This window comes from Pinus tabuliformis, chromosome 9 (genome assembly GCF_031772625.1).
Source record: "Pinus tabuliformis cultivar Carrire ecotype Pingquan chromosome 9, CPIR1, whole genome shotgun sequence".
Taxonomy (NCBI): domain Eukaryota; kingdom Viridiplantae; phylum Streptophyta; class Pinopsida; order Pinales; family Pinaceae; genus Pinus; species Pinus tabuliformis.
Genome location: NC_142307.1, coordinates 1,545,032,704 through 1,545,059,755, shown reverse-complemented (window position 1 = coordinate 1,545,059,755; position 27,052 = coordinate 1,545,032,704).

Sequence of the window (27,052 nt, the reverse complement as noted above, 5' to 3'; positions counted from 1 at the left end):
ATGTGGGTGATAAGGTGTACGTTTTTGGTGATATACCTAAAATTCCTTCATTAGTGCGTTAATTGTTTCATTCAGAAAGTGCGTACCGTGACCACTCATCAAAATAATTGGACACCAAAATCTCATCAGTACATACTCAAAGAGAAACTTCATAGCGGTCATGCCTGTGTAGTCCTTCACAGGTTGTGCCTCGACCCATTGAGGCAAATACTTTGTCACGGTGATAATGTACCGTGCTCTAGTCTTCTTCCCTTAGGGCTAAATGGGTCCCACAAAATCTATCACCCATTTCTTGAAAGGTTGCAAAGTCATCTGTGGGTTTAGAGGCAGCTCATCCCTTTGTGATGGCCTTCCAGTCCTTTGACACACATCACATGCCTTGCAATAAGCTTTTGAATCCTGATGGAGGGTTGGTCACCATAACCCTGCACATAGAATCTTCTGTGGGGTCGCCCTTCCTACATAATTCCCTCCCGCGGTGCCCCCATGAGCATCCGTGAGGATACTATTCCTTTCAAACTCTAGTACATATAGTCGTAATACTTCATCAGACCCCATTTTGTACAGTTGTCCGTCAATGATAAAAAAGTCTTCTGCGGCCACCACTAACTCCTTTTTCTGTTGGATGGTGTAACCTTCTAGGGCAGTTCCTATCGGTAGGAAGTGTATGATGTCTTCAAAGTGACCATAGCCTCACAAAGAGACCCCTGTCACTCACATTTTTATTTTACCACTCATTACCATTCATTCCTCTACCATTTCTGTCATTTTTTCCACTCCTTTACTTCAATTTACAAAGGGACTGTGTTTTCTACAGAATGATCCTATAGGAATTACAGTGACCCAGAAATCCTATAGGAGGTGGTCCTAAGGAAAATTAATGGTGGAACAAGGTAGAAAAATGTTGATAAGGGTGTGGAAGACCTTGCCAAACTGAAAAAATAATCAAGAACCATCTTGAATAAGAAAAATAAGGCAATCTAATGGTCTCAATAAACAAGGATTTTTCTTTGCAAAATATGTTTTCTGGCTTGTCCTTGCATATCTTACAACCAACATTCTTAATGCACAAGAGAGAGGCCACCAGGGCCATGGACGAGGCACAATAATGTCACTAAGTTGCTCAGAGGATGAGCAACTCTTTCAGCAGGAGGTATGATGGGCCTCTAAATTAGACATAAATTAAGGCCCATGCCTCTAATTTAAAACATAAATTAAGGCCTATGACCATCCTTCAACACATTAAACCTATTTTTGCATTAGATAATTTTTTTTAACTTTAATATATTTATTAGGAAGGTTTATGAATAATTGAATATTTGTGCCTAATATTGTTTATTTTTGTCGAATATTATGAGAATATTTGGTGATTATGAAGAGTTTGTGGAGGAGGTAATTTAGGGACTTGTTCCCTACTACTAGAGGATCAATAATAAATAATAAGTCAACAACATATCATGGAATTATGGCACAAATTGTGGAACTCTAATGATTGAGAAAATCTAGGAATGTGTTCCACTAATGAGGGGAGCAGATCCACCAATGAAGGGTGTAGATCCACTAATCAAGGGATTTGGGTTGGGAAAACTTCCTCCATCCATCAGGAATGATTCTTAATCATTTTTTATAAGTACCAAGTTGAATTTTCCTCTAGGGAATGATTGTGAAAATCTAGGAATGTGTTCCTTGCCATTTAATGCAAATTCCTAGTATTGGGGACTAGATCCACTAATCAAGGGATTTTGGTGGGGAAAGCTTCCTCCATTCATTTGGAATGATTCCTAATCATTTTGTACAAGTACCAAGTCAAATTTTACTCTAGGGATATATTTTCATTAGTATTATTGTGGAGATAGTTTGTATTCTTGCAGCTCCATTATATTTTCTTGCAGGATGTAATTCTATTGATGAAAATAATGAATATTGGTGTCATGTTCAACTTCTAAATCTTGTTCTCCTCCATAGATATCTAAGTTTCCTTGGGCTTGGCCCTCCCAAGAACTTTAGATCCATTTTGTATCATTTTCTTTCCCTCTTTTCATTTCTTATTCACATGCATCTCTTGTTTTTATTTCTTTCTATTTATGCATTTATAATTAATGATTTCTTGTTGTAGCATTGAGTTAGTTGGTTGATGTAAGTTCTTTTGCAGGATCACAAGCATTATTTCATCCTTGGAAAATATTTTGAAGTTCATAGGAATCATTTAGTTGCTTGGATTAGTCTTCTTATTCCCAAGTATAGATTGTTGGGCCTCCTTTTTAGCAAAGAACGATAAATTTCAGATATTTTTTAGAGCATGCTAACGAGCTTCAATCGACTTGATTCCACTTGAATTAGATCACAAAATAATTCTAGTTCAAAAAATAAATTACCCCATTACATTTTCACTTGATTTGGTTGGGAATTTCTTAGATTTACTAGCTCACTAGTTCTCAAATTTCTATATTTTCGACTAGTAATGTTTTTTATTTTTTTGCATGGGTTAGCATAGGTCTTTTTGAGTGATTCCACTTGGAATAGGGACTAAGACATCCTAGTTAATAAAAAAAATTGTCTCATTTAATTTGGATTTGATTTGATTGGTCATTAAACCCTCACCAATTTCATCATGTCACAAGGAAGCTTCTCCAAGCTTTTTGAGCGAATCCATCCATCTCCCGACTTTGGTTTTGAGTTCTGAGTGATCCTAGGAATTTTCCCACTCCATTACACCCATAACACACCTTTCCTAGGCCTCCCATCACCTCCAATACCTCACATTTTTCTCTCGGTTGTATCTTGTAGGTTCCCTGTAATTCCTATAAAATCATCTTGTAGGTTTCTAGTACATCCTGTAGGTTTTCCTAAAATGGCCTGTTTTGAGGACGAATTGATGGAAAACCTCTAGGTAGTCACAAAAATCCTCCCAAGGGTCTCCCACACCATCCAAAAATCTCCTAACCCTTCCTTCCAACCTCCAACATCCTTAATTCACTTACGACATCACCAAAGGAAATTAGTTTGCATACATGATTTTGCATGAAAAGACAAAAAGACAAAAACATATTTATTTTAGTGCCTTTACTTGCACATTTATGATGTTTGATGCTTCTTACTTCCATTTTTGGATAGTAGCATTTGGTTCATGATAATTTAGCATTATTGCAAAGCATAGTTTCTTGGTAGTTAATTAGGAAATGGTGTGATTTAGCATTGAATTTCCCTCTCTTTCCTTGTACTTTCTTTCTTGCAATAGGTTAAGGTTGCATTTTGAACATTTCATTTTCTGTAATTAGTTTAGGATTTGACTTCAGTACATGCACTCCATTACATCATGACAACAAAGGAAGGACACATAGAATGTTGTAGATATAGTTCCGACACCTCTTAAGTTTGTACGAACCCCGGCTTGATAATTAAAGTCGGTAGCCTTGGGAGTTGTAGCGTTCTTGTTGCAATACCGAGGCTCCTCATTCTTCTATATGGAGGAAACCTTCCCTGGGGTGATGGATGTGGCTATGATATTCCTCTTACTTTGAGGGAAAACTAGACAGAAAATAAATTTCCTAGTCTAGGAGATGATCTTAGTGCCTTTCTTAGTAGAGATCAAAGAAGTTGTGATAGGTGGGGCTACCTTCGGTATCCTATATAATGTATTACATAAAGAAATAATAACAACGCGAGGCCTTGACGCATACATAGCATGTCGCTTCCAAAAGTATTGTTGGCCTAATAATACATCACAAACATCAAGCGGTACAACATCACACAATACCTCATATGAGAAGGGCTTGATGTTGTAGGGAAGGCGACACTGCTAGCGGACTCAGATATCTCATCCTTGGTGAAGCCACCTGATGTTGTACGGTTGCAGGTGTGGTATGGTTGGTAGTCCCAGCTGCTTCATGACCTATGCTGAAATGAGGTTTTTTAGCTGTCATTGTCGACAATGAATTGCAGCGGCGAACCCTTCACCCACATCTATGAGTGGAAAAGATGCTCCCCTTCCTTTGGATATTTGGGCTCATTTTTCTGGATCTTGGCAGTGGAAATAGTGGCGCTGGGCTCCACATCAATGATTTTCTTCCCTTTGTCATATCTTTTGTTGGGTTCTAACTCAGGGTCGGAACATGCATCTGATTCTAAAGCCTTCAACTAGACCACCAACAACTGCTTGCTTCGACACTCACTTGTGTTATGCATGGGGCTCTTATGGAACTCACACCACTTTGTTGTGTCCTTCTTTGACTTCGTGGTGTTGTTCTTTTCTTGCAGCTTCAATGGGTTGTCTTGGGTCACCTCGCCTTGGCTTCATCCTTTGTTATTCGGATTCACAGATCCAAAGTCTTGCTTATTTTGTTTAAACTTCTGCTCGATCTTGACAGCATATCGGTATGCCTTGCCGAGCAAGGAGATGTTCAGGAACTCCATCTCGTCCTGGATGTACCTGTGTAGGCATTTGATGGAGGAAATCAATGCAATGGGGACCATTGCTTCCTAAGGGGGGAGGAATGATCCAAGTGGATTTTGGTGGCCAGCCACATATCCCACTTGGACCCCCATAACTATTTCTTTTATTTTTTCGGTTTCCTTAATTGTAGCACAGTTTACTATTTTTAGTAGTTTTTTCGGGTCCTCAACTTCTGGAGCCGTTTTGAGGCCCTAAACGATGTTTTTTGGGAAAATTAGAAGCAACATGCATCCATGGATTGATGTTTCTCACCCAAAAGTTTTAGTCCTCGGATAGACCTTTCTAGCAAGGTATTGTGTGCATCAAACAGAGATCGTATGCCAAAGTTACAACCCCGAGAAGTTGATGTACCAATTTACCCAAACGGGGCCCATAGTTTGGTGCTTCATCTCCTAAGGTTAGCTTTTTGGAATTTTTAGGGTTTTCCATTGTTTATTAACAATAAATAGGCCTTCGAGCCTCATTGTAAGATAGGCCAAAGGCATGTAGCTGCCACATCTCTTCTCAGAGATAAGCTACCATCGCCTGAGCTAGTTCATTTCCATTTCTGTCTGTAAGATATTTCATTATTTTACACTAATGAAATGAAGTATTATTTTTGCTGCATCTTTGTATTTATTATTACATCTGTAATTTGTTGTGTTCCTGTTTAAATATGGACCCATGTTGCCGCCAATTTTCCCAAAAAAGATGTCATTTAGGGCCTGAAAACGGCTCCGGAAGATCAGGACCTGAAATAGTTGTAGTGGTCAAATTGGGCTAGGTGGGTGGCCGCCAACATCCACCTAGATCAGTCACAGCGTTGCAGGATAGGGCGTTGACATAGTATATCATGTAGTTTCTAGGAAAACCTGGCGCATTGTTGGTAGAAACTCAACAAGCGTTGAATAGTGAGTTTAAGAAGCCTAAGTCTTAGGTGTAGTGTGTTATAGAGTTTAAGGAAATAGAACAAATGGTAAATGAATCCTTGTGGAATTTTGATCAGAGGTGGTTGGCTTTGTGGGGCCTTACCCAGGTCCAATGTTAGTTAGCCAAACAAATCCCTACACTACTGGCCCTTTCGGCATCAGCCCGCAGAGTGCAGATCAAAGTCTCACCTGAAGCAGTATGGGGGGATGCTGGAACCAAGTTTCCGCACCCTGAGATGGTCGTGATGTTGGTTTATACCCTATGTCCCTATCTTTGCATAGGTCACTAAGCTTTAGGGCTCTATCAGTCTACCCCTTTATTCTGCCTTTCAGTACCTCTGCGAAGGTGTACGATTGACCTTCGCACATTCTTAACCGCTGATCCAGGTATTTTCGCATTGCTATGACAGCGTATTGTATAGGTTCCCAAGTTATCATAAGTGTTTTACTTATGTTACTAAAAAATCACGGTTACCGCTATGTAAACTGATATTCTTACGTGTGTTCAATTGACCAATATAATCACATATATTTGTGCATCACATAAACATTGTAAATTAAACCCAAAATGCAAGATAACCAGATGTAGTAACAGGAAATAAATACACAGAATTTGCAGAATACTTCTCTTTATTGATATCTTCAGTTTAATACAGACTCTATCCGCCCTGCTTACATAGTTGAAGTGGTCCACGCACTCAACTGCAAACTTCCACCCTAGGCCTCTGCACACACAGCTGCAGAGCCTCTACCTACGCTATGACCTGAAACACTTAGACTTCTCTACCAAGACTCCAAAACTTGTCTACTACTACTTAGAGCTTACTTACTTAGCTCCTTTTTACAGCCGAATTTACACTTTACAAAATAAGGGCAAACAACCCTTTATGACTCTTGACACCTTCGTGCTCCACAACCACAAAATGCGGAGACTTTACAACCTTATTACAAAATTGACCCGAAACATGGGCTTTTAGCGCCAAAACTATCCTTGGTGGGACCTGTTCCCAACATGCCCCCAACACAAACATGGTGACCCGCCCTCAAGTCACTCTATGGGTGTAAAGATCTTGGTGCGAAGACCTCCCAGCTCGACCTATATGACAACAACCTCAACAATGCACTGTGTGCCCACTTGCTTTGCTTATTCAACCAACTTCTCAGTCGCAAGTCCTGAACTATTAGCCTGAAGCATCTACTGAGTTTCTTGCAGATGAGAAAGCTTGCCTTCAATAGAGGCTATGACCGAATAGGCCTCATCCAACCAAGGCCTCAAGTGCACCTTCAACACTGCCTGCTTGTGCTGTGTTGCATCTACTTGTTCTTTCAATTGTTTGGCCCCTTGCAGCTTCGCTAGTCTTTGCGTGAGAGTGACGGTTCGTGTTGTACCTTTCACTTTATCATAGCACTGCTGCAGTTCTTGTGATTTTGTCTCCAGTCGTTGTACATTAGGGTCCTCCTGCAAGCTCGTCAGGACATTGAACGACTGTTCAAAAAGTTGTGTGCAATTTAACTACTACACTGTCTACTGCCGCTATCGCTTCTGTGACAGTGGTGGCATGCTGCTCCTTTACTTCTGGCAAAGTTGAAGTTTGGGCCTTCAACTATAGATCAACAATCTGTAAGTTGAGCTCTAGTTGAACCCTAGCCAATTATGTGTGAGCATCATGCACCCCTGTAGCAAGCTTTCGAACGCGCACATCGACCAGTTCTTCCTCAGGAATGGCCAACTCTGGGACCATTCGGCATGCCTCCTCCATGACCTGAACTATGCGCTTGTTTCAGTCGGTTACCTTAGTCATGGTAGTGATGGTAGAGTCTTGATGTAAGGCCATTTGTTCATTATTAATCTTCTTCTCACTGATCACTGGTAAAGCACGGTGTTCACGGGCCCTCAGGTCCGTGATCACTCCGTCCTATAGTAGGTGGAGTTCCTTGCTAGGAAGTGTTTCCAAGTTCAGTTGTACTCCCTTGAGGGTGCTGACAGTGGGCCTATCATCTTCATTCTCTTGGAGTTGTCTCTCTCTTTCTTCAACATGGTTTCAGTCTTTTCTAGTAGATTTTTGGCCTTGTTGATATTCATTTCATTCCTATTGAGATCACTATATAACATATCTCCAACCTTCCTGTGGAAATTTATCTTTTTTGGCAAGGGAACACTTGTTAAATCCAGTGAAACATCCAAGGCTTTGAACTGAGAACCTGAAGGCAAAGACTATGCCAATGGATGTTGTAGTGAAAACTTCATATGATTTACAAGGATAATTTTAGGGGCGAATGTTCGCCCTTTGGCTAAATTAAGGGGTTTTAAATTTTTAGTGGGCGAATATTTTGTATCATAGTACATTTTTACAAATCACCTCAAATAGCCCACCTTATTTTAAGGGAGAGGGTAAAATAGGTAAATTTAGCCCTTGAAATTAGGACTTACAACCTTCCATTCGTCCATTTTCAAGAATAGGTTTTATTTAAGTGAATCCATTCGCCCATTTTCAAGAATAGGTTTTATTTAAGTGAATCCTATGGGCCAAATACCATATTTATAAAAGAGGTATGGTAAATTAATAAAAATATAAATAAATGAGAGGTATGGTAAATAAATAAAACATTTTTTATATTTACTCCATAAGTCACCTTATATACATGTAAGGGTGTAAACAAATAAAAATATAAGTAAAGTGGAGGTATGGTAAATAAATAAAACATCTTTTTATACTTACTCAAAAGGTATGGTAAATAAATAAAAATATAAATAAACTAGACGTATCGTAAATAAATAAAACCTCTTTTTATATTTAGTCCATAACCCTCGTTCTATTTATGAAGGCTCAAGAAAGAGGTTTTATTTAAGTGAATCCTATGGCCAAATACCATATTTGTAAAAGAGGTATGGTAAATTAATAAAAATATAAATAAACGAGAGGTATGGTAAACAAATAAAACATTTTTTTATATTTACTCCATAAGTCACCTTATATTTACGAACACTCAAAAAATGGATTATATTTAGGTGAAACCTATGGCCAAAATACTATGGGACAAATACCATGGACTAGATTGTTATTAATACCATGCAAAAAACCATTATTAACCCTAATATTAGAATTAATAAAAATAAAAATGGCACATGGTATTGACCCATGGTATTCACCTGGAATGTAGCCTATTTAAATGGGGGAATTAAACCAGCATGTAGCCTATGCTAAGATTCACTAGGACTTTACAAAGTTTTATTATTTAGTGAAAGACTCGCCAAGATCTTACAAGATTTTATAATTGAGTAAAATATTCGCCATGCCTGGTGAGAGATTCGCCAAAAAATTATATATACATATTATATTATTGATAAAATCGCTTTCCATTTTTCCTATATACCATGGAGATTCGCCCATTTATTATATTTATAAATTTAGGGGGGGTTCTTAAAATTTTCCCTGATGATTTATTTCCAAATCCATAGTAGCCAACAATCTGGTCTAGTATGGAACAGAGTGAGATGCCATTTTTTGCTTCATATCCTCCCCTACTTTCTTATTTCTTTCTTCAATGGCCTTTCCAGTACACCAACTTGACCCAATAATAGTTACACTTACTTTTTCACCTAAAATAGCTACCTCTAAAGAGGATGAAGCAGAAGCTTATGATAGATCCTCCAAGGTCACTTGGAAAATGTGTTAATCTAGCCTTGTTTCCACTAGCCAGGTTTCAAGTTCCTCTTCTTCTGTCTCTTGAGTTTTTTTCTTTTTAGTTGCATGTACATCTTCCATGTTTGTATCTCCAGTTTGGTCCACAGTACTCTTTTGTGCTTTATCCTTGGTTACTGGAGGCTTGGTATCCATATCTATATCCATAGACCTTTATTCAAGCTTAGATTTTCATTAGATCTCAAGCATAGACTCATGTTTGTAAGTTGAATCTTTTATCTTCTCCCTCCTTTGGGCAATGACAGCTAGAGGTTCATAATTCCAAACATCCCCTAGATCAAAATCCATCTTTTTGAGAAATGCTTCAACTACTTGGAAGGCCTACCTAGAGTTGACAAAATTATGCCCCATGAGCTTTCCAAATTTAAATATATGTCCCTTATTTGCAGGGACAAAGTGGAGTTGGTTCGCATTGAAGCTCTATGTGATGAATTCTAAAGAAAATATCCTCATGGACATGAATAGAGGTAGATGGTAAGGGTGAAGTTCACACCCATAAACCCTGACCTCTATATGATCCTCAAAAAGATACTAGTCCCCTACCATGGTGTCTTTTCTAAGCTAGAGAATCTCTCTTTGTTAGGGGCGAACCATGGGGGGAGAAAAAACAAGGATAATCTTATATGAAATGGCCATATAAGTTGACATAAACTGAGAGTAACCATCAAAATGTGGCCTCTTTCTTACAGTAATGTTCCAGTCACAGACAAATTTCCTCTACTTGTTTCCATCCACCAAGTTGAGGCCCACGCACTCAAACTCATCCACATAGGTATAAACAAACAAATAAAACAAAAGAATAGTTCCTGAAATAGGATGTGGTGGAAAAATGGTGCAATTGAAATCTTATGGCCTTAGATAGGTAAGCTAGAATATCAATTATGTGGTCAGGTTGCATCATTTTCCTTAAAACACCCAAGGTGGATTTATTTTCTATGTTGGCCTCATCTCCCCTAGCATATGGAAAATTATTGATAGGATGGGTTGGATGGGTTCAACAAAGAGGATGACAGGGAAGTTGTTTGCCACAAACAGAGCTTGTAGGCCAAGGGCTAGGACCATCTGCGGGAAATATTGTTGCTCATTGGCTAGGAGGGTATAGTAATGATACACTAGGGTAACATCAATAAACTGCTATGGTTCTAGAGAATTAGCGTAAACCAGGGGTTTTTGAATCATCTCTAGGCTTACTTCGAGAATGCCCAGAGGAGGAAAAAATGAATTCTTCTTTTCAATATATGGTATGCCCAACCAAGATACGAATTCAGGAAAATAGTGCATAGAGGGTGTAATTTGATAGTATAGGCTAGAGTCAACTACTCATAGTTGGTCTTCCCCCCTAACATGGTTGCCATACATGTCAAAACATAGGTCAGCAAGTTGGTAGGCATACGCAGTGTCAACAATTTGTGCCTCTGTGTCCATGAGGGGGTCAACACTAGAAGAGGGTTTGGCCTCTCAGGCCTTAAGGTCTCGGGATACACCTTCTTAATATTTTATGAGAATTCGAACAATTTATAGGTGGACAAGAGCGAGTGGTTACCTAGTTATCATGGAGCAAGACGAAAATGATAACAGGAGGAGGTACTTGCCCAGCTAAGAGCTCTAACAGTGTTCTGGAAAGGTGACTGGTAGGAGAGCTTGTGCCAGGAGCTTAGAAAAACATTTAAAAATGGCGAGCCAGGAGGGATTTTATAATGGAGTGGGGAAAATAGTCCATTGATGTGGGGATGATGTCATGGGAGGGGCATATGACTGGTTGTGGTTGGGTGATGGCGAGGACAGGTGGACAGGAGTGAGGGCCAGTGGAGTTATTGTTTTACTTTTTAATTCATGCTCACTTGAAAAGGTGCCCACAGATTGGCCCACGTTGTGCATGGTCCCAACTCCCATCATCCTCCGGCGGGTCGATAGCAGGAGTTGGACCCCCCACTACCCCCTAAAATGAACTAGACCGTCAGATCCAAATCTTACTTTTGAACTCTAGGCAAGGTGCTTTTTTATCACCTGAGTAGGTTACCCCCCTCGAAATGCTTCCGGGGGGTGGTTGGGTGGGGATGGATGACGATCCATGTAGAAACTATTTGACATTTAACCAAAAATGTGCACCTGCATAAAAATGCCCCTCTTCCCTACTGTGTTTTCCTGTTAGGAGTTCCATGAGTAGCTTTTGTGCTTTTAGACCTTCCAATACAGATCTAGGCCCTGATAGTGACCCCCATAGAGTATTTAAATAGCTTTTGACTTAGGCGGGTTTACCAATTATTCAGAAGATGACTTAAAAGGATTTTTTTTATCTGAGCCATAGTTCTGGTTTATCAACTTCTTGAAATTGATGATGAATGGTAAAAACATTAAGTTCAACTGGGAACAATGTATTGGATACAATGCAATGAGAACCTAAAATTAGTTCCTTACTCCTTGGGCATGGAGACATTTTGTTCATACTTTCATAAACAAAAACATAAATAAAAAATAGAAACTAGTGATGGTTATTTACAAATGGCTCACCAGTATTTACAGTAAGTAGGATTGGACCTATTAAGTGTTGAAAGTAAATCTCGAGAAACTTTCCATTCATAGGTAGCCCAAGCACTTCTCCTCCTATATTTTCCAGTAGAAAGGTGTTGTTCCCTTTTTCCTCATTAATCTTGAAAGGTCTGAACCAAAGGGGATCAAATTTTCCATTCTTTCCTTTATCTTCCCTCCTAACATCCCATCTCAGTACTAAGTCTTATGGCTACATATATTTGTCTTTTTCTTTTTTTTCAAATAAGGACTTCATTTTTTCTTGATAACTGATTAAATTATGATTCACCTGTTCTCTTCTCTCTTGGAGTTCCACCAATTGATTTATCCTTCTCGTCAAAGCATTTGGATCTCCTCAATGTCTTACAAGATTCTAGCCACTTGCATAGCTATTTGTATAGGAATTTTTTTCCTTTCCATAAACCAACTCGAAAGGGGATTTTCCAATATCTCTCTTGGTGGTAACCCTGTTAGCCCATAAGGAAAAATTTTAGTTGTGAGTCCTAGTTCCTCTTATTTTTGGATATATTTTTTCTTTATTATCCTAATTACCCTGGTTTTATTTGAGGATTCGTCCAATCCATTTCCCCATGGGTAATAGGTGGTGGAGTGGCCTACCACAATGTTGTATTTTTGGCACAAATCTATAAATTTGGCAGACTTAAAAACATGAGCATTGTTGGCGACAACATTCTTGGGGCAGCCGAAATTGGCAAGGATGTTTTCCTCTATGAACTTCATAACTACCACATGAGTTGCATTCCTTATTAGGGTTGCTTCTACCCAATTAGTAAAGTAATTAGTGGCTATGAGTATCCATTTGTGTTGATTGTTGAAAGGTGCGTGTATTTACCCAATGAAGTTTGTTAGGTTCCTATACCAATAGGAGTCATAATTTTTGAATGGCCAAGGTTAAGCCTTGTAATATGTACATACCTTTGCTTTCTGCAAATGTTTTCCATATTCAAAAAATTAAAATATGTAAAGAGGGTATGTTCTAAAAGAAAAATCAAAGGACAAAAACAATAAAAAGGTCAAAAAAAGATGAAAATATGAACCCCAAGGAAATAAAAGATCAGGAAGGTGTGCAAGTCCAAATGCCACTACTATTTACTTTTCTGCATAATAATGATTGTGTGAAACTTTTTATTCATTACACAATCCATGGTAATCAAACAGTTTAATCTTCGTTATTCCATGTTTTGAATTTCATGTTTATAGATAGAGAATGAAAATATGACCAAACTGTTTAACCTTGGCAGATAATTAGATTAGGTAGAGTGAATAAAAGGAGCTCAACTATTTAATCTAAGCTCTTGGATATAATAAATATAAACTTAGATAGATTATTATTGTAAAATAAAAGAAAAGGTTTTGATAACGGTTTTCCAGTTTAAGTGCACCCTAATAAAGAGAAGTAAAAATGGTAGGATGAGTAGGTGGGTAAGTAGAAGAATGGTTGCAGAATTGTGATGATTGTTAGATAAGAGCATAATATTCACTTTCATCATCAAATTTCTAAGTATGGGTGAAAATAAAGCATGCTTCAAAGTCCACAAACTCAAAATGATTAACTTCCTTCACTCATTACATTTCCACTTAACTAATTTCCAAGAAAAAGTCTTCAGTACCTAAAATCTTAACTCAAAGGGGCTCAGAGCATTTCTCTGACTTCTGGAGGGACCGGACCCTCGGCCCAATGACTTACACGTCCTAAGTACTAAAAATCCCCTCATAAATAGTCACCCCCTTCAAATCACTCATTTTCCCAAAACAAATCCCTTTTCCTAAGAAAAAAAAACATTTTTTTTCTAAAGAAAAGTTATTTCCCCCTAATAAACCCCTTTTAGTGAATCCCCCCATATAAACCCCTTTCCACTCAAACAACTCATAAAAACCATCTTACCCTAAGTATTTTTTGTATATGAATAAAGTGCGTCAATCATGTGTTATACATTAAACTTATGGTAAAAATCCTTTCCGCCCATTTCATATTAATCTATTAACTTTATTATCTAAATCCCTATGTAAAATAACCCTACCCTTAGTTTCTATAAAAACTATATTACAACCCCTTACCCCGAAAAATCAAATTAATTAATCGATCCGCGATTAATTACAATTAATCCATCCAATTAAATCCCGCCTTAACCCTAAACTAATCCCATACCACCACAATTAACCCATCGGGCCCCTTCCTATTACCCTCCATGCAACTCCACAGCACGATCGTCGTCTCATCTGAAGGCCCACATCCAATGATCATAAGCCATTTCACACAGGCTCCAAACCCAAACTTTACCCACCCAAAATGGGTTGTTTTCCCTTAGGCCCCCGGTGCTACGTGGCGCCCGATGAGTGGAATCAGGTGGCCTTTCCTCAAAACTGCCCACGCCTCATAAGCAGTTTGATGGCCCTTTAATACCGCTTTCTCGCCATTTCGATAAACCGCCTGTTCGTTCATTTAATTGACTTTTGTGTTGTATTTCGAAATTCTCCTTGTTAAAGCTTATAACATGAAAACCTGTGTTTTCATGGTTTTTGCCCGTTTCACTGTGTAAACCTATGAAACCCTCCAACACCTCCCTGAACCTCTGCAACATGATCTCACCATCTGTTTTCCATCCAACACTCTATTGCAACCCCTTTCCCAATCATTCCGATGCTAGAGAGCCATCAAGCACCCTTCATGAAGACCTGTGTCCTCTTAAAAAATATTGAATTTTTTTTCAGGTTATCAAAATAAGATCAGATCTTGGATAAAGAGTTCTGATACTAGTCACAGAACTGGTTTATTCCAAGAATCAATAGAAAACCTCATTTAGAACTTGTGCTCAGAGGATGAACAGAATTATACAAGGAAACAAAGAAGAAGACAACTACACAGAGCATTGACAGTCAAAACAGAGCAACCAGACAGAGAATACAGTTACAAGACAAGTGAACAAAATATGCATGTACTTAACCTATATCCACTACCTGATGCGGATATACACAAAAATAAAAGGATTTACTATTGAAATAGACAGTAAAAACCTAAAATATGCAGTGAAGGTAAAAGGAAACAGTAAAGAACAGTCAAAGTGTATCAAGGTTAAAGAGTATCAGATTGAAGACCATGTCAAGTAAATCAACTAGCATGAAGATAAATAGTAGGGAAGGCAGTTACAAAGCATAGCATACAGATTCATGTCAAAGTGAAGACAGATGAAAAAACAGAACGGTAAAAGTAAAAAAGTAAAAGTAAAATTGGATACAGTAAGGGTTAAACAGAGATGAAAACACTTTCACCAGCAACAACGAAATTTATCCAAAGTAAAAGTGAAGAAAAGTTAAAAGAAATTTGAGGTTGAAAGATGAAATCAGAGCAAAAATGGTACATTCTTCAAAAATTTCTTGTTTAAGTCATAGTTTTGCAGAAACTATTGTGGCCCATCCAAGAAGTAGTTTGAGAAACTAGAGGAGGCTTTTGTTCCTAACAGGCCAATCTACAAAAATCTATCTCATGTTTTACACACGTATTACCAAACGTGAGATAAGTGCATGTCTTCACAACCTATTTTCAGTTTGTGCAAAGTCCTATTTTTGATATCTTTTTGCAGAGAATATTGTGAACATCTGGAGCTGAATTTTGGGAAAATTAGAGAGGTTTATCTCAAAACCATTCTTATCTACAAGAACCTCTTTCACTTTTTACATATCTAGCTTGGATTGAGATATACAAGTGTATCAATGGACCCTAAGTTTGCAGAATTTCTGGGGCAGAATGCACAAAAGAAGGAGGCAGTTAGTGACTTGGAAGCATCATCATCACTTAACAATTGCTATAAAATTCGAATTTCTCTTATTTGTCACCATAAATCCATAAAAATAGTGCCAATTAGATTCATTAGCTTTGAGTGTCCTTTATTTAAGTTCTATTAATGTAAAACAGTTTGAGATATTTGTAAAACCAATCTTGATATTTCTTCAAGATATTTCAGTTTAGAATTAGTATAAATACTTCTTCATTTGAAGTATTTTGGGGGGATTAAAATAAATTTTTGTAGACATTTTATATTGAGCCAAGGAGCTATTGTACTCAAGACTGGACTGGTTTTGCTGGATATGAAATAAAGCTAAGGACATTTCACTGGATTCTTGTGCATAGTTGGAACAAATAAGTATTATCTCTTCATGTTTAAATATTGTTTTCTCTTCATGTTATAAATATTCATATGTGTCTCTTATGAAATCTGAAAGGTAAATAAGGAATGATATCTCAAAATTAGCTTAAATGCTCTCTGTTTTAACTGTTTACCTTCTATATGTTTTCTACTAAACTATCTTGGTCTGGGAATTCTTAATTGCTCCCTTACTTCCATAGTTTCCCCCCCTTGGTCCATAGTAAAGGATTCTTCATTTCCCTTTGTTGTTGATCATCCTTATTTTCTTCATCTTAATCCCAGTTAAGGATTCTTCATTGCCCTTTGCCCTAGTTAGGACTACTTCATCCATTTGAACCTGCAGATTTTCTTCTAGTTGTGCTAGCCTACCCTGTGAACTCTTACTTTAGTGATTAATCAGATCCCATTAAGCCACTATTTGATTGAGTCCATAGACCAATGGCCTAAATACTTGTTATGCCCATATGTTTTCTTAATTCCACCACCCAATCAAAACAAAACATCATGAGCTCTAATAACTAGCTTGAAATCCCACCCAAAACAAAGTTAAATTATAAAGAGAGAGCCCCCTCTGGACTTAGGTTGGCTAGAACCTAAGTCTAAAAGATTAGGTTTGTGGTTACCTTGGAAATTTCTTTCTTTAACCTTGAGAAAATTTTGAGTGATAACAAAGTTTAACCCCCATTTTCTGAAACGTTCTTCAACAAAAGTAGGGATTAGAGGAAAAGGTGCTAATTTTAGTTTTTCAGCAAACTTATGGCACTTCTCACAGGCTCAAACATAAGTATGCACCTCACCAAACAGTTTGGGCCAATAAAAAAGTATTTTGAATATCTTGTGTGTTGTAACCCTCCAACTGTAATGTCCTCCACAGACTCAATTATGAAATTCATCCATCATTTTGTGTGTTAACACCAAAAAATGATCACCTAGGCATTTCTAACAATGTAGATCAAAATACACCATGTAGGATTAATTTTACCATAGTAAAATCACTTTCACCATTAGAAATAATTTAGTAACCCATTTTTGTTAAATTATTTTTTGATTAAAAAAAAACCATGAGAATGATTAGATAAATCAATATTTATTTAATTTTCTCTAGGAATAATTATTAAATCATCATTTAAATAATTATTCCTTGTCACATTTGAATAAATCCCCTAGGAATAATTAAATATATCACTATTTATTTATTATTCCTTATTTCTATTATTGGAATTAAATCACTCGTTAATAATTATTTCAATTTCACAATGTTCTTAATCCTCACGAAATAATTAATAAATCATTTTATTTGTTAATTATTTCTAAATAAAGTTATTTGACCATATTGAATATCTTTTCCCTCTCCAAAAAATATAATAAAGTATTCTTAATGGTTAGATATTTATTTGGTCAATATTATTTTATTATCTCCATTTTCGAGATTAACTCAATACTTTGTTATAAATAGGACGGTTTTCCATTCATTATTCATCATGGTCGTTATCATCATCACCATTATTGTCTCTTTTCATTTGAGATCCCATTTGATTTCTCAAGATTGTTTTGGGTTTTTCACATATTGAGAGAGAGAATCAATTACTGAAGCATTAGGGACATCAAAGGACCCATCCCATGGAGGGGGATTTGCAAAACTTTTTGGTAGATCTCCTTCACTAGGTGTTATCAATAAAATATTTATTCATTTTAAAGTATTTCCATTTCAGTTATTGCATTGGATATCTATATTGTTGTTTGTTATTTTGATCATATATTTTGTTTTTGTTGGAGGCTTTTCTAGTTTTATTACATATCTAAAGCGTAAGCAGCCACAAAATATTGTTAGGGCCACATGTCACCTAGTGACTTAAGTGAATTGTTTTTGGTACACCTTCCATAAATTTCACACTAAAAAATGGTGATTGCATTGGTGTAATAACATTGTTCTTAGGTGAATGAAGTTTCAGTAAATTTCATGGCTTTCTACAACTATTTTTAGCCTCTCAATTTCTATTTATAGTACTATTTCCTTTTTCGTCAAATTTTTGGGTTCTGGTGATTTTCTAGTTCTTTGCACAAGTCATAGGTACCATCCGAGCAAGAGATGACAAAAACTGTGCCAGATCTGCCGATGGAGAATCCTAGGAGATAAACACACTTTTCATCCCTATATCTTCATTCCAGAGCACACTTTTTGGCCCAAAAACTTTGTTTTCCACAGTTTTGGGTCAGTACTTGTGTTTTCGATTTTTCCTGGAATTTTTTTAGAATTTCTTCAAATTTGCAGAGAGTCTTGTGTCTAGATTTGGAAGGGTACTATATATTTGTTTTCAGTCTCCTCTAGGCCTATATTCTCTTAATTTTTTCTTTAAGGAAAAATCCCCCTAGGATTTAGAGTACACCTCCACATTATTAGGATGAGATTGGTTGAGTGAGGAGTCTATGGTTTTATCATTTTTAACCACTCATTTTCAGAGTCTGATCCATTACTTTTCAACACTTTTGGATAGTTTATTCCACCTTTTCTCCCTTTAGACTTTGGATTTTTCCTTCCCCCTTAGGATCCCCTTCAGTATCTTAGGTCTTGGAGCTTCATACCTATCCTTTGCAGCATCTTTCACCTCCAGTTTTTGTTATTTGTCTGCATCATTTATAGCAGATTAGTGCCTCTAGATCTCATTCCCTTTGACATTAGGTCTTTTATGAATTTTATGTGTCTTTGAGTAGATTTTTTTTTCCCTCTCTTTCTTAGCTCCTTGATAGCCTTTCTGGGTGGGGTTTTGTGTGCTTGATTTCCTATTTATTCGTTTTTCATTTTCAGCATTATTTACAGTATTTTAGCACTTTATTTTAGTAGCGCATGGCATCAGAAAACATGCTCATTGAACTCATCCACTTGACACATTATTTTCACATACTCACACCCTAAGGGAACATGAGCTTGGTTAACACCTCCAATCCAATACTTGAAACACTAGACCTTAATAATTCAACCTATAGAGATTAAGCCCACTTGGGCACTAGGGCCAAAACATATTTGTAGTTTAGGTGTAGGATCGATGGGATAGGCTTCCAATAACACCCATTGATCACTTGCATTGAGACATAGAAGTTGACATATTAGTGATCTTCAAATCCTTCACCGTTCCACGGTAACAATCTAGAGTGCATAAAAAACACCATTTAGAGAGGGTCAGGCTAGGTGATCATGAAAGCGGTTCTCCTCAAGGCCACCCAACCCATGACAGGAATCTCGTTAATTGTCTAGTTACCAAGAAGCTCAAGAATTAACCATCCCCGTGGGATGAAGGTAACCATAGTGACCAATCTTAGGAAAATACCTTATAGGATTGGCTATGGGAGAAGTTGGTTCTCAACCCTACCTTTCTCTAGACAGTTCTACTTGCAGGGATGAGATTCCGTCAAGTAATAAGTTCTTTAGAAGGCCATCTAAAAAGGTAGATTTAGGATTGTTTGAGGATTTAGACCACCTATAGGCTAGAGATATTTTTTTTATAGGATGTGCTTTCTTGTATTAGAGTAACATCATTAATATATTTAGTTTACACTTCTAACCACTGCACTAGGTGTTTTCTTCTTGTTTGTTGCTCTATTATTCCTATCATCACCGTTTAGTCCGTAGTGTCATTATTGTCTTTCTATCATTGTGCCCCTTAGGTGTTTGTCATAGAGACTTCGAGGTTTTCACCCTCAGTTCTTGTTAGCACATATTACTCCTCCCGGTCGAGTTAGAGTTCATCCTCCCAGTCCTCCATCGAGTCATCATTCTGATTCTAATTTTAGTGATTCTTCTAGTTCTTCCTTTGATTATGTAACTTCTCAACCCCGTACCACCACCATGTCATGCACCAACATGGGTGTGGGAATCCAAGGTGGTAACCAACGTATCATACAAGGTAACCCCATAAGCGGAACTCCCACCGGTGTGGTCACTCCTCCTCCATTGCTTCCATTTATGGATGGTTTGAGTCTCCCTGATTTCAGCTAGCTCATCACCAATCCTCTTCTCCATGATCCCAATTGGAAAAATATTCCTACTAAACTCCGTTTAGATATCCCAAAGTTTGAAGGTAATCCTATAGAATATCCCACTAATCATGATCGCTCATTCCATATGTGGTGTTCGTCTAATTATATCACTGAAGACTTCGTTCGTCTTCGTCTGTTCCAACACACTCTTATTAGAGTTGTTGCTAAGTGGTATGTCGATCAACCTAGAGCCACTCATTCAACTTTTGGGGCTCTTGCCAAATAGTTTCTTGCCTATTTCCAATTACCTCTTCGTTATGACACTCGTACCGAGCTATTAACTTATTTTCGTCAAACTTCTTCCACTCACCTATCTGACCATGTTCAGAAATGGCATAAAAGGAGGAGCATATATAGAGCTCTTGAATTCAAAAACCCCATCAATATCAACTGGTTCCTTAGATCGCTTTTGGCCTCCATTGCTAAAGATGTCATGTCACACTTCCCCCTAAATGAGGAAGAGCGCTCCAAGTAGCCTTGTAATTTGATTTGATTTATGCCCAGTCAGTTTATGTTTATATTGCCATCCCCAATCTACCTCGAACTGGTGTTGCTAATGCATTGGGGGCATATCATGTCATGGACAGCATAGTTGGAACAATTTCATAACCTCAACCATATGCTTTACCTTCGATGATTTATGGTCAACCTCAGGGAGGGACCAGTTCCTCATACATTTATCCCTCCCTAAATATTCTACATGGCAACTCTTATCTAGGTCCCAGCATGCCATATGCATATCCCCATCAACATCAACATATGTCAAGTATAGCTATTGGTCCACCTTTTTATCCCAATGCTACCAAATCTCCTTATTATCCATATGCACCACCTAGTGCTCCAACCCCTACGCCACCAGTGGCCCAACCCCCCATGCCTGCTCCACCTCTACCACAACAACAGCGTCATCCACAAGGTTAAGTGTATGCTCAGTAGAGTGCAAAAAATCCCCTTAACCCTAAGAAAAGGAACAAGGGGAAAGGTAACTGGAACCATCAATATCAAGGTAATCATGGTAGTAAGGGTCCACCACCCAATGCACCTCATTGTCCCCATCCTAATCCCACAACCTAGCAATAGGGCAGACAGGCCAAGCAAAACAAGGGTCTTTGCATAAACAAACCTTGTTCATTTTTTCGCATATATGGCCATTATACTCATGAGTGTCACATTTTACCTCAAATGCATCAAGTATGGGAATCTCGAGTAATTGCTTCTCTAGGACCACAACCCATAGCTCCTCCTCCCCCTCCTGCTTCATCTCAATCGGCAATGCATACCAATCCTTTTCCTCACTAATTATATATTTCCATTAAACCTACACAAGTTCAGGCAACTCCATCATATGGTCACCATGATTATCAAATTCTTATGATGAATTCTAATGAGGTTAATAGCAAACAAATCAACCTCTAGACTTGATCATGCCAATATGACAAGACACCCACTAAGTCCGCGACTGAGTCCCAACCCCAAGTTTCCACTAAGCCTTTGTCATCATCCAATGGTACCTTATAGATCCCTCTGCCTAACATAGATGTTATTCCCAAGATCCCCAAAGGTCCATTACGTCGAAATGCTACTTTTTCTAAAGCCACCCATACCTCTAACATAATATATGACTTGGCAGATTACCCTACTACACTCTCAACACTAGAAGTTCCCCAGACATTCTTGTTGGGAACAACCTAACTTGGCCTAGTTTTTGGTAAAGAATCTACATTTTGTGGAGTGGAGTGCACAATGGAGCATGCATTAGAGTGCGAAGCAGTTTGAATATACTATGCAGTATAAGGTCTTCAGGATAGGGCGAAGGCCCTTCTTTTTGTAATAATGTAAATATCAATTGGTTTTGGGACCTGTTGATGCAGCAAATGTTTACTATGCCAACAAGGGGAACTAACCCAATTGCAAACCCCAACTAGATCTTCTTTCGTTTGGAATGGCTAGTTCGAACGAGTTTTAGAGGATCTCGTAAACTATTATATGTGTTGAAAGATTTCTTCTTGGAGGAAGACTTCAATTAAATCAACAAATGAAATAGCTAACCTATGTGTATCAAATCCTATCTACACTAATTCTAACTACTTATGCTAGTCCTAACTATTATAATCTATGCTGCAGGAGCATAACAAAAGAAAGTTAAACATCACATATAAATTCCAAGTCCTAATGAATCAATTATTGGTTCACAGATGAACAAGGCTGTATTGAATCTTAATTGAAATCTAATTACTTATACAAGAATACACATTCCTTTCCATACAAATAAAACTTGCAAAGGATGTTTAATAAGATCTCGAATCAGTAATCGCTCATGAATTAACCATGGTAACAAATCATATCTGAATAACCAAGACTAGCCACAAACTGTCTACTATCAATATGCACAAAACAAATCACATTTATATTTATGCCAGCAATGACATCCTGATTCTAAACACATGAAAGGAGAGGAAAATGAATCGAAAAAAGGCTCTTTCTCGACCAAACAGTCTTCTTTATTCACAATAAATCAAAAGTTGTTCTCCCCCTAAAAAAAGGTCCTCCCCTCATCTTCGAAGGTAATACTTATGCAGAAGGAACTGACCCTCAGTCTTCCCCTAACTTTTCACCTCCCTCATCTTTTCAATATACAAATTAAAATATATAGGAGTAGAATCAATCAGTGAAATGGCTGACACGTAAAGGCCACATCTACTAGAGCATTTCATTTCCTAGGGAAATGAAGAGATTCTGATTGAAAGGAGGAGGTACACGTGTCATTTCTTCATGATAAGGCTCGAGACCCATAACCTTCAGAACACACAGGTAACCCATGGAAACATGACTGCCAATGCCTAAAGCCGGATCTTTAAATAGAAAACATTTGCATATATAAACTCTTCGGATCCGCTCATGCATCTTTTATCTAGAGCCATACTTGATGCTTATGCATCTGTTCTTCGACCTCGCTTGCCTTCTCTCCGTCCTCGCCTACAGAAATAACCAACATCAGCTATGCTTATGAAAATATGATAAAAATTATTAACAACACAAATCTTGCCTTCATTAAAACGTTTATAACATGAAAAGGAACAAGTGTGAAAGAGTCGGCCCCTAGTTTGTAATTCATGCATTGATTAAGTCCCGCAAGTGTAAACCCGATTTACATTGAAAACCATCACATAACACATAACTGGATCTGAATTCTGGACTTGAAATATTATAGATGGGAACCCATACCCTATTGGGTCCGTGAAACACTATCGCATCGCATCATTTTAGTGGAGAGGAACCAGGCTTATTGAACTACTGAACTCCGATATTGCGACGACAAGAGCAGACCTGAAATCATATTATGATGTGCTTAATAATCTCGGCGGGTCTGTCATATTACAGAGCGACTTGTGTATGGGCCTTGGGTTTCGCCGATTGTGATATGTGATGGGCCAGACCCGAAAATATATATGTTGCGGTTAATAGCCTCGACGGGTCCGCCATATCGCATATCGCCTTATGTATAAGCCATGACTTCTTCCGATTGTGATTTGTGATTGCGAAAGCAGACCCGATAAATGTATGTGTTATGTTTAATAATTGCGGTGGGTCTGCCATATCGCAGAATGCCTTACGTATGGGCCTTAGGTTCCACCGATTGCGATTTGCGATTGGGGAATGGTCCCGACATCATATGTGCTACTGTTAATTGTATTTGAAGTCTGGAAGGTCCTCACTTAGCGGATGTGAAAGAGGAAGGCACAGTATAACCGCAGAAATGGATAAATTGCAAAAGCGATAGAGGCATGCATTGAGAAATGTATAAAGACTGAAAGAGCATCGAAAGGTAAGTTACATACATTTGCAAGGTATTTCTGTTACAAAATTATTGTAATAGAAATTGTGGTGCAATAGAAGGTTTTGCGGGTTGGATCCCAAAACAACCATAGTAAAGAGTGAGGGGTTGGTGAAGGTTTATGAGGATTGAAAAAGTCCTAATGAAGGATCTGAATGAAGGGCTAGAAAGGGTTATAAATGAATCATGCATCAAAGATTTGTTAAGGGTGGCTTATCCATTAAGAATTGAAGATTTGGCTCGGCAAAGAGTTAACATCCTTGAGATAAAAACAGATCATTCAGAGAAGTGAAAGATCAAACTTCTAGGGGACCCATTCAAATTTGCTACAAGAGCATGTTTTAATAGGGTGGTTGTTGTGGCCACAACAAATGGTGAACCACTGGGTGAACCCGTTATCTCTGTTTCCAAATAAACCTTGGGTCACTAGAACATCAAGGTGTTAAGATAAACTTGAAATGCAAATTGAATAGATGGACAGGCATGGGTTCCACTTCAACATTAATTGCTTCAGGTGGGATAAAGACAAATAGCTTCAACTTACTGATAGGGTTTTGACGAACATTCTCGAATGGTAGTATTATGGGATTTATTAACCCTCCCTTACCTATTTTCTACTTTCAAAAATCCTTTTGGGTCCATCACTGGTCTATCAATACCTATTTAGGGTGTACCTCAGCTCTTTATCGCTCATCAAACTTGATGTAGATATGTTTATCTGCACTTTATGTAAGAATTTCAATGTTATATTTTTGTATGATTAAATGGAGCGCAGTCATGGATCATGCCATATTTTTAAACCGCTTAAGCAAGGTTGGGCTTGCTATGTCAACCGGTACTCTGATCCCAGCAACAATCCCTACTCCAACCAGCTTCCCAAACAACCTGTCCTTCGAATTTTAGGCACAAGGACTAGAGCACAATTAGATTTGCCACAAGGTATATGATACTGAGCTTAGCCCATGAAAGGAGGTTTACTTGTAGATGACAGGTATTGGACAACTTAATGTGGTGGATGGGACCAATGGAGAATAACTGCAAACCTTATAGGCAAGAATAGGCTAGGTCCGAGTGGGATTTTTTTTTTTAATGTAGCATTCTGCCATGCCATCCCAGCTGTGGTTACACATTTTTTCGTTTTATAAAGATGCCCCTACCTTGCTTGATTTACAAGGTAACGATGAATTTAGGATTGGCTGACTCATCAACAGGTTAATGAGGGAGGAAAAACGCTAAAGGTGGTGAATGAGGGCAATCTAAAGAGAGTTGTAAAGGTGAAGATGAGACTGAAGGACCAAAATCAATTGGCTGAAAAGAATTGAAATTCAAAAGGAAAATAAACTTTGTGTGAAACAAGAAAGGACATTAACGGAAAAATAAAATGAATCCTAACTTACTCAAGAGGTAACCACCATGTGGTGGCTACTAGAAGTATCTCTTAAGATGTTGGCCATTAATAGGGAGTTTTTTAGTTTCTCCCTGTAAAGTTTTCAGTCTGTAAGTTCCCTGACCGGTTTTTTCTTCAACTTGGAACAGGCCCAGCCATAAGTGTTAGAATTTCGTGTGCTTACCTTTTGGCTCATTCAACTTGTCCCATTTCAGGACTATCTCTCCTACTTGGTAATCTTTATCTCCTACCAGATGGCGATCAAACCATCTTTTCACAATCATTTGGTGATTTCTAAATTTATTTTTGGCTTTATCTCTTAATTCCTCCAACCTCACCAGTTGGTTGATCCTTTCATGAAGTAAGGCTGAAGGGGTCCCTCTTGAGGCTTGGGAGATCTGTAAAGAGGGAAGGGTAACGTTGGGAGGTAGGATGGCTTCCTGTCCATAGACGAGGAATTATGGGGAGTTTCCTAATGCTACTTTTGGGGTGACTCTATCGGCCCAAAGGGCATTTGTTAGAGCGTTGTGCCAATTCCTCTAGTTGTCGGCGATAGATTTACGGATTATGCGGGTGAGGTTTTTATTTGTGGACTCTAAAACTCCATTTACCTGGGGTAAGAGTTTGATGCATACCTTATGTGAATTGATTTATCAATAGCAAATTTAGTCAATTTCAGTGATGAAAAGTAAGAAGCATTGTCAAATATGAGAGCGTGAGGGATGCCAAACCTGTTGATAATAAATTTTTCAATAAATGATATTACCTCTTCTTCATTTACCTTCCGAAACGGGATGGCTTCAGTCCATCTGGTGAAGTAGTCGGTCGCCGTGAGTATATACTTATGTTGCTGTGAAGAGTTTAGAGTGATCTCGCCTATGACATCTAGGCCCAATTGCTGGAACGAGCGATAAATCATAACGGGCTAGAGGGGAACGACTGGCTTTCTTTCTCGTCCTGCAGTAGTTTCGTATACCTTGTATTTTGAAACATAGGCATGTGCGTCTCTAAACAATGTGGGCCAATAATATCTAGCTCTTAATATTTTGTGAGCAGTGGTCTCTCCACCATAGTGACCACCTGCTGGGCCATCATGCATTTCTTTCAAGACATGATCAGCATCATCCTTTTCCAAACACCTCAACCAGATTCCATCATAATTTTTTATGTATAACGTGTCATTGGCCAAGTGATACTGATTAGATTTCAATCAAAGCACTCTCCTTCGTGATGCATCCATGTGTTCAGGACATGCTCCCCATGTTAGATAAAAGTGTATGTCATAATACCACGACTCAAGATCCAAAAGTGCTTCTGATGTTTCACACTCATACATCAACGTCTCATTAATCCATAGGGGCTCCTCCCTGAATTCTACTTGTGCATTTTGCATGGTCTGCACTTCTGCTTCTTCGAATGCCCCTTATTTATCCACTAAGGCTTCTACTGCTAGCCTACATAATCCCTACCCTCGAACTATCTTCGCCAACTTAATCTCGAGGTCGAATTCTTGAAGTGCGGTTATCCAATTCCCTCTCCATTCACCCATTTCTTTATGCATGAAGAGGGATCTTATGGCAAGATGGGGAATGATTACTTTAGTCCTGGCCTTTAATAAATAAGGGTGGAAGTGTTTTACAGCTTTAAAAACTGCAAAGCCTTGTTTCTCCACGTCTGGATAGTTCAGTTCTTCTCCCTGAAGATTAGAGCTCGTATAAGAGATAGGGACTTCATTGCCATCATCATTTTTTTGGGTGAGGAATGCGGCATATGAAACATCAAAGGCAAAAGTGTACAATAAGAATTCCTTGACAAAATTGGGTCTGACCAACACAGGAGCTTCTGTGATGACCTCCTTAATTCGCTGAAATGATTTCTTAGCTTCATTTCTCCACCTATACACAATGTCTTTCTTCATCACTAGCTCTATGGGATGCGCTATTTCTGCAAAACCTGAAACGAATTTCCTAAGAAAATTAATTTTCCCAAAGAAAGATTGCATTGCCCTATTATTTGCAGGGGTTGTATTCTCATG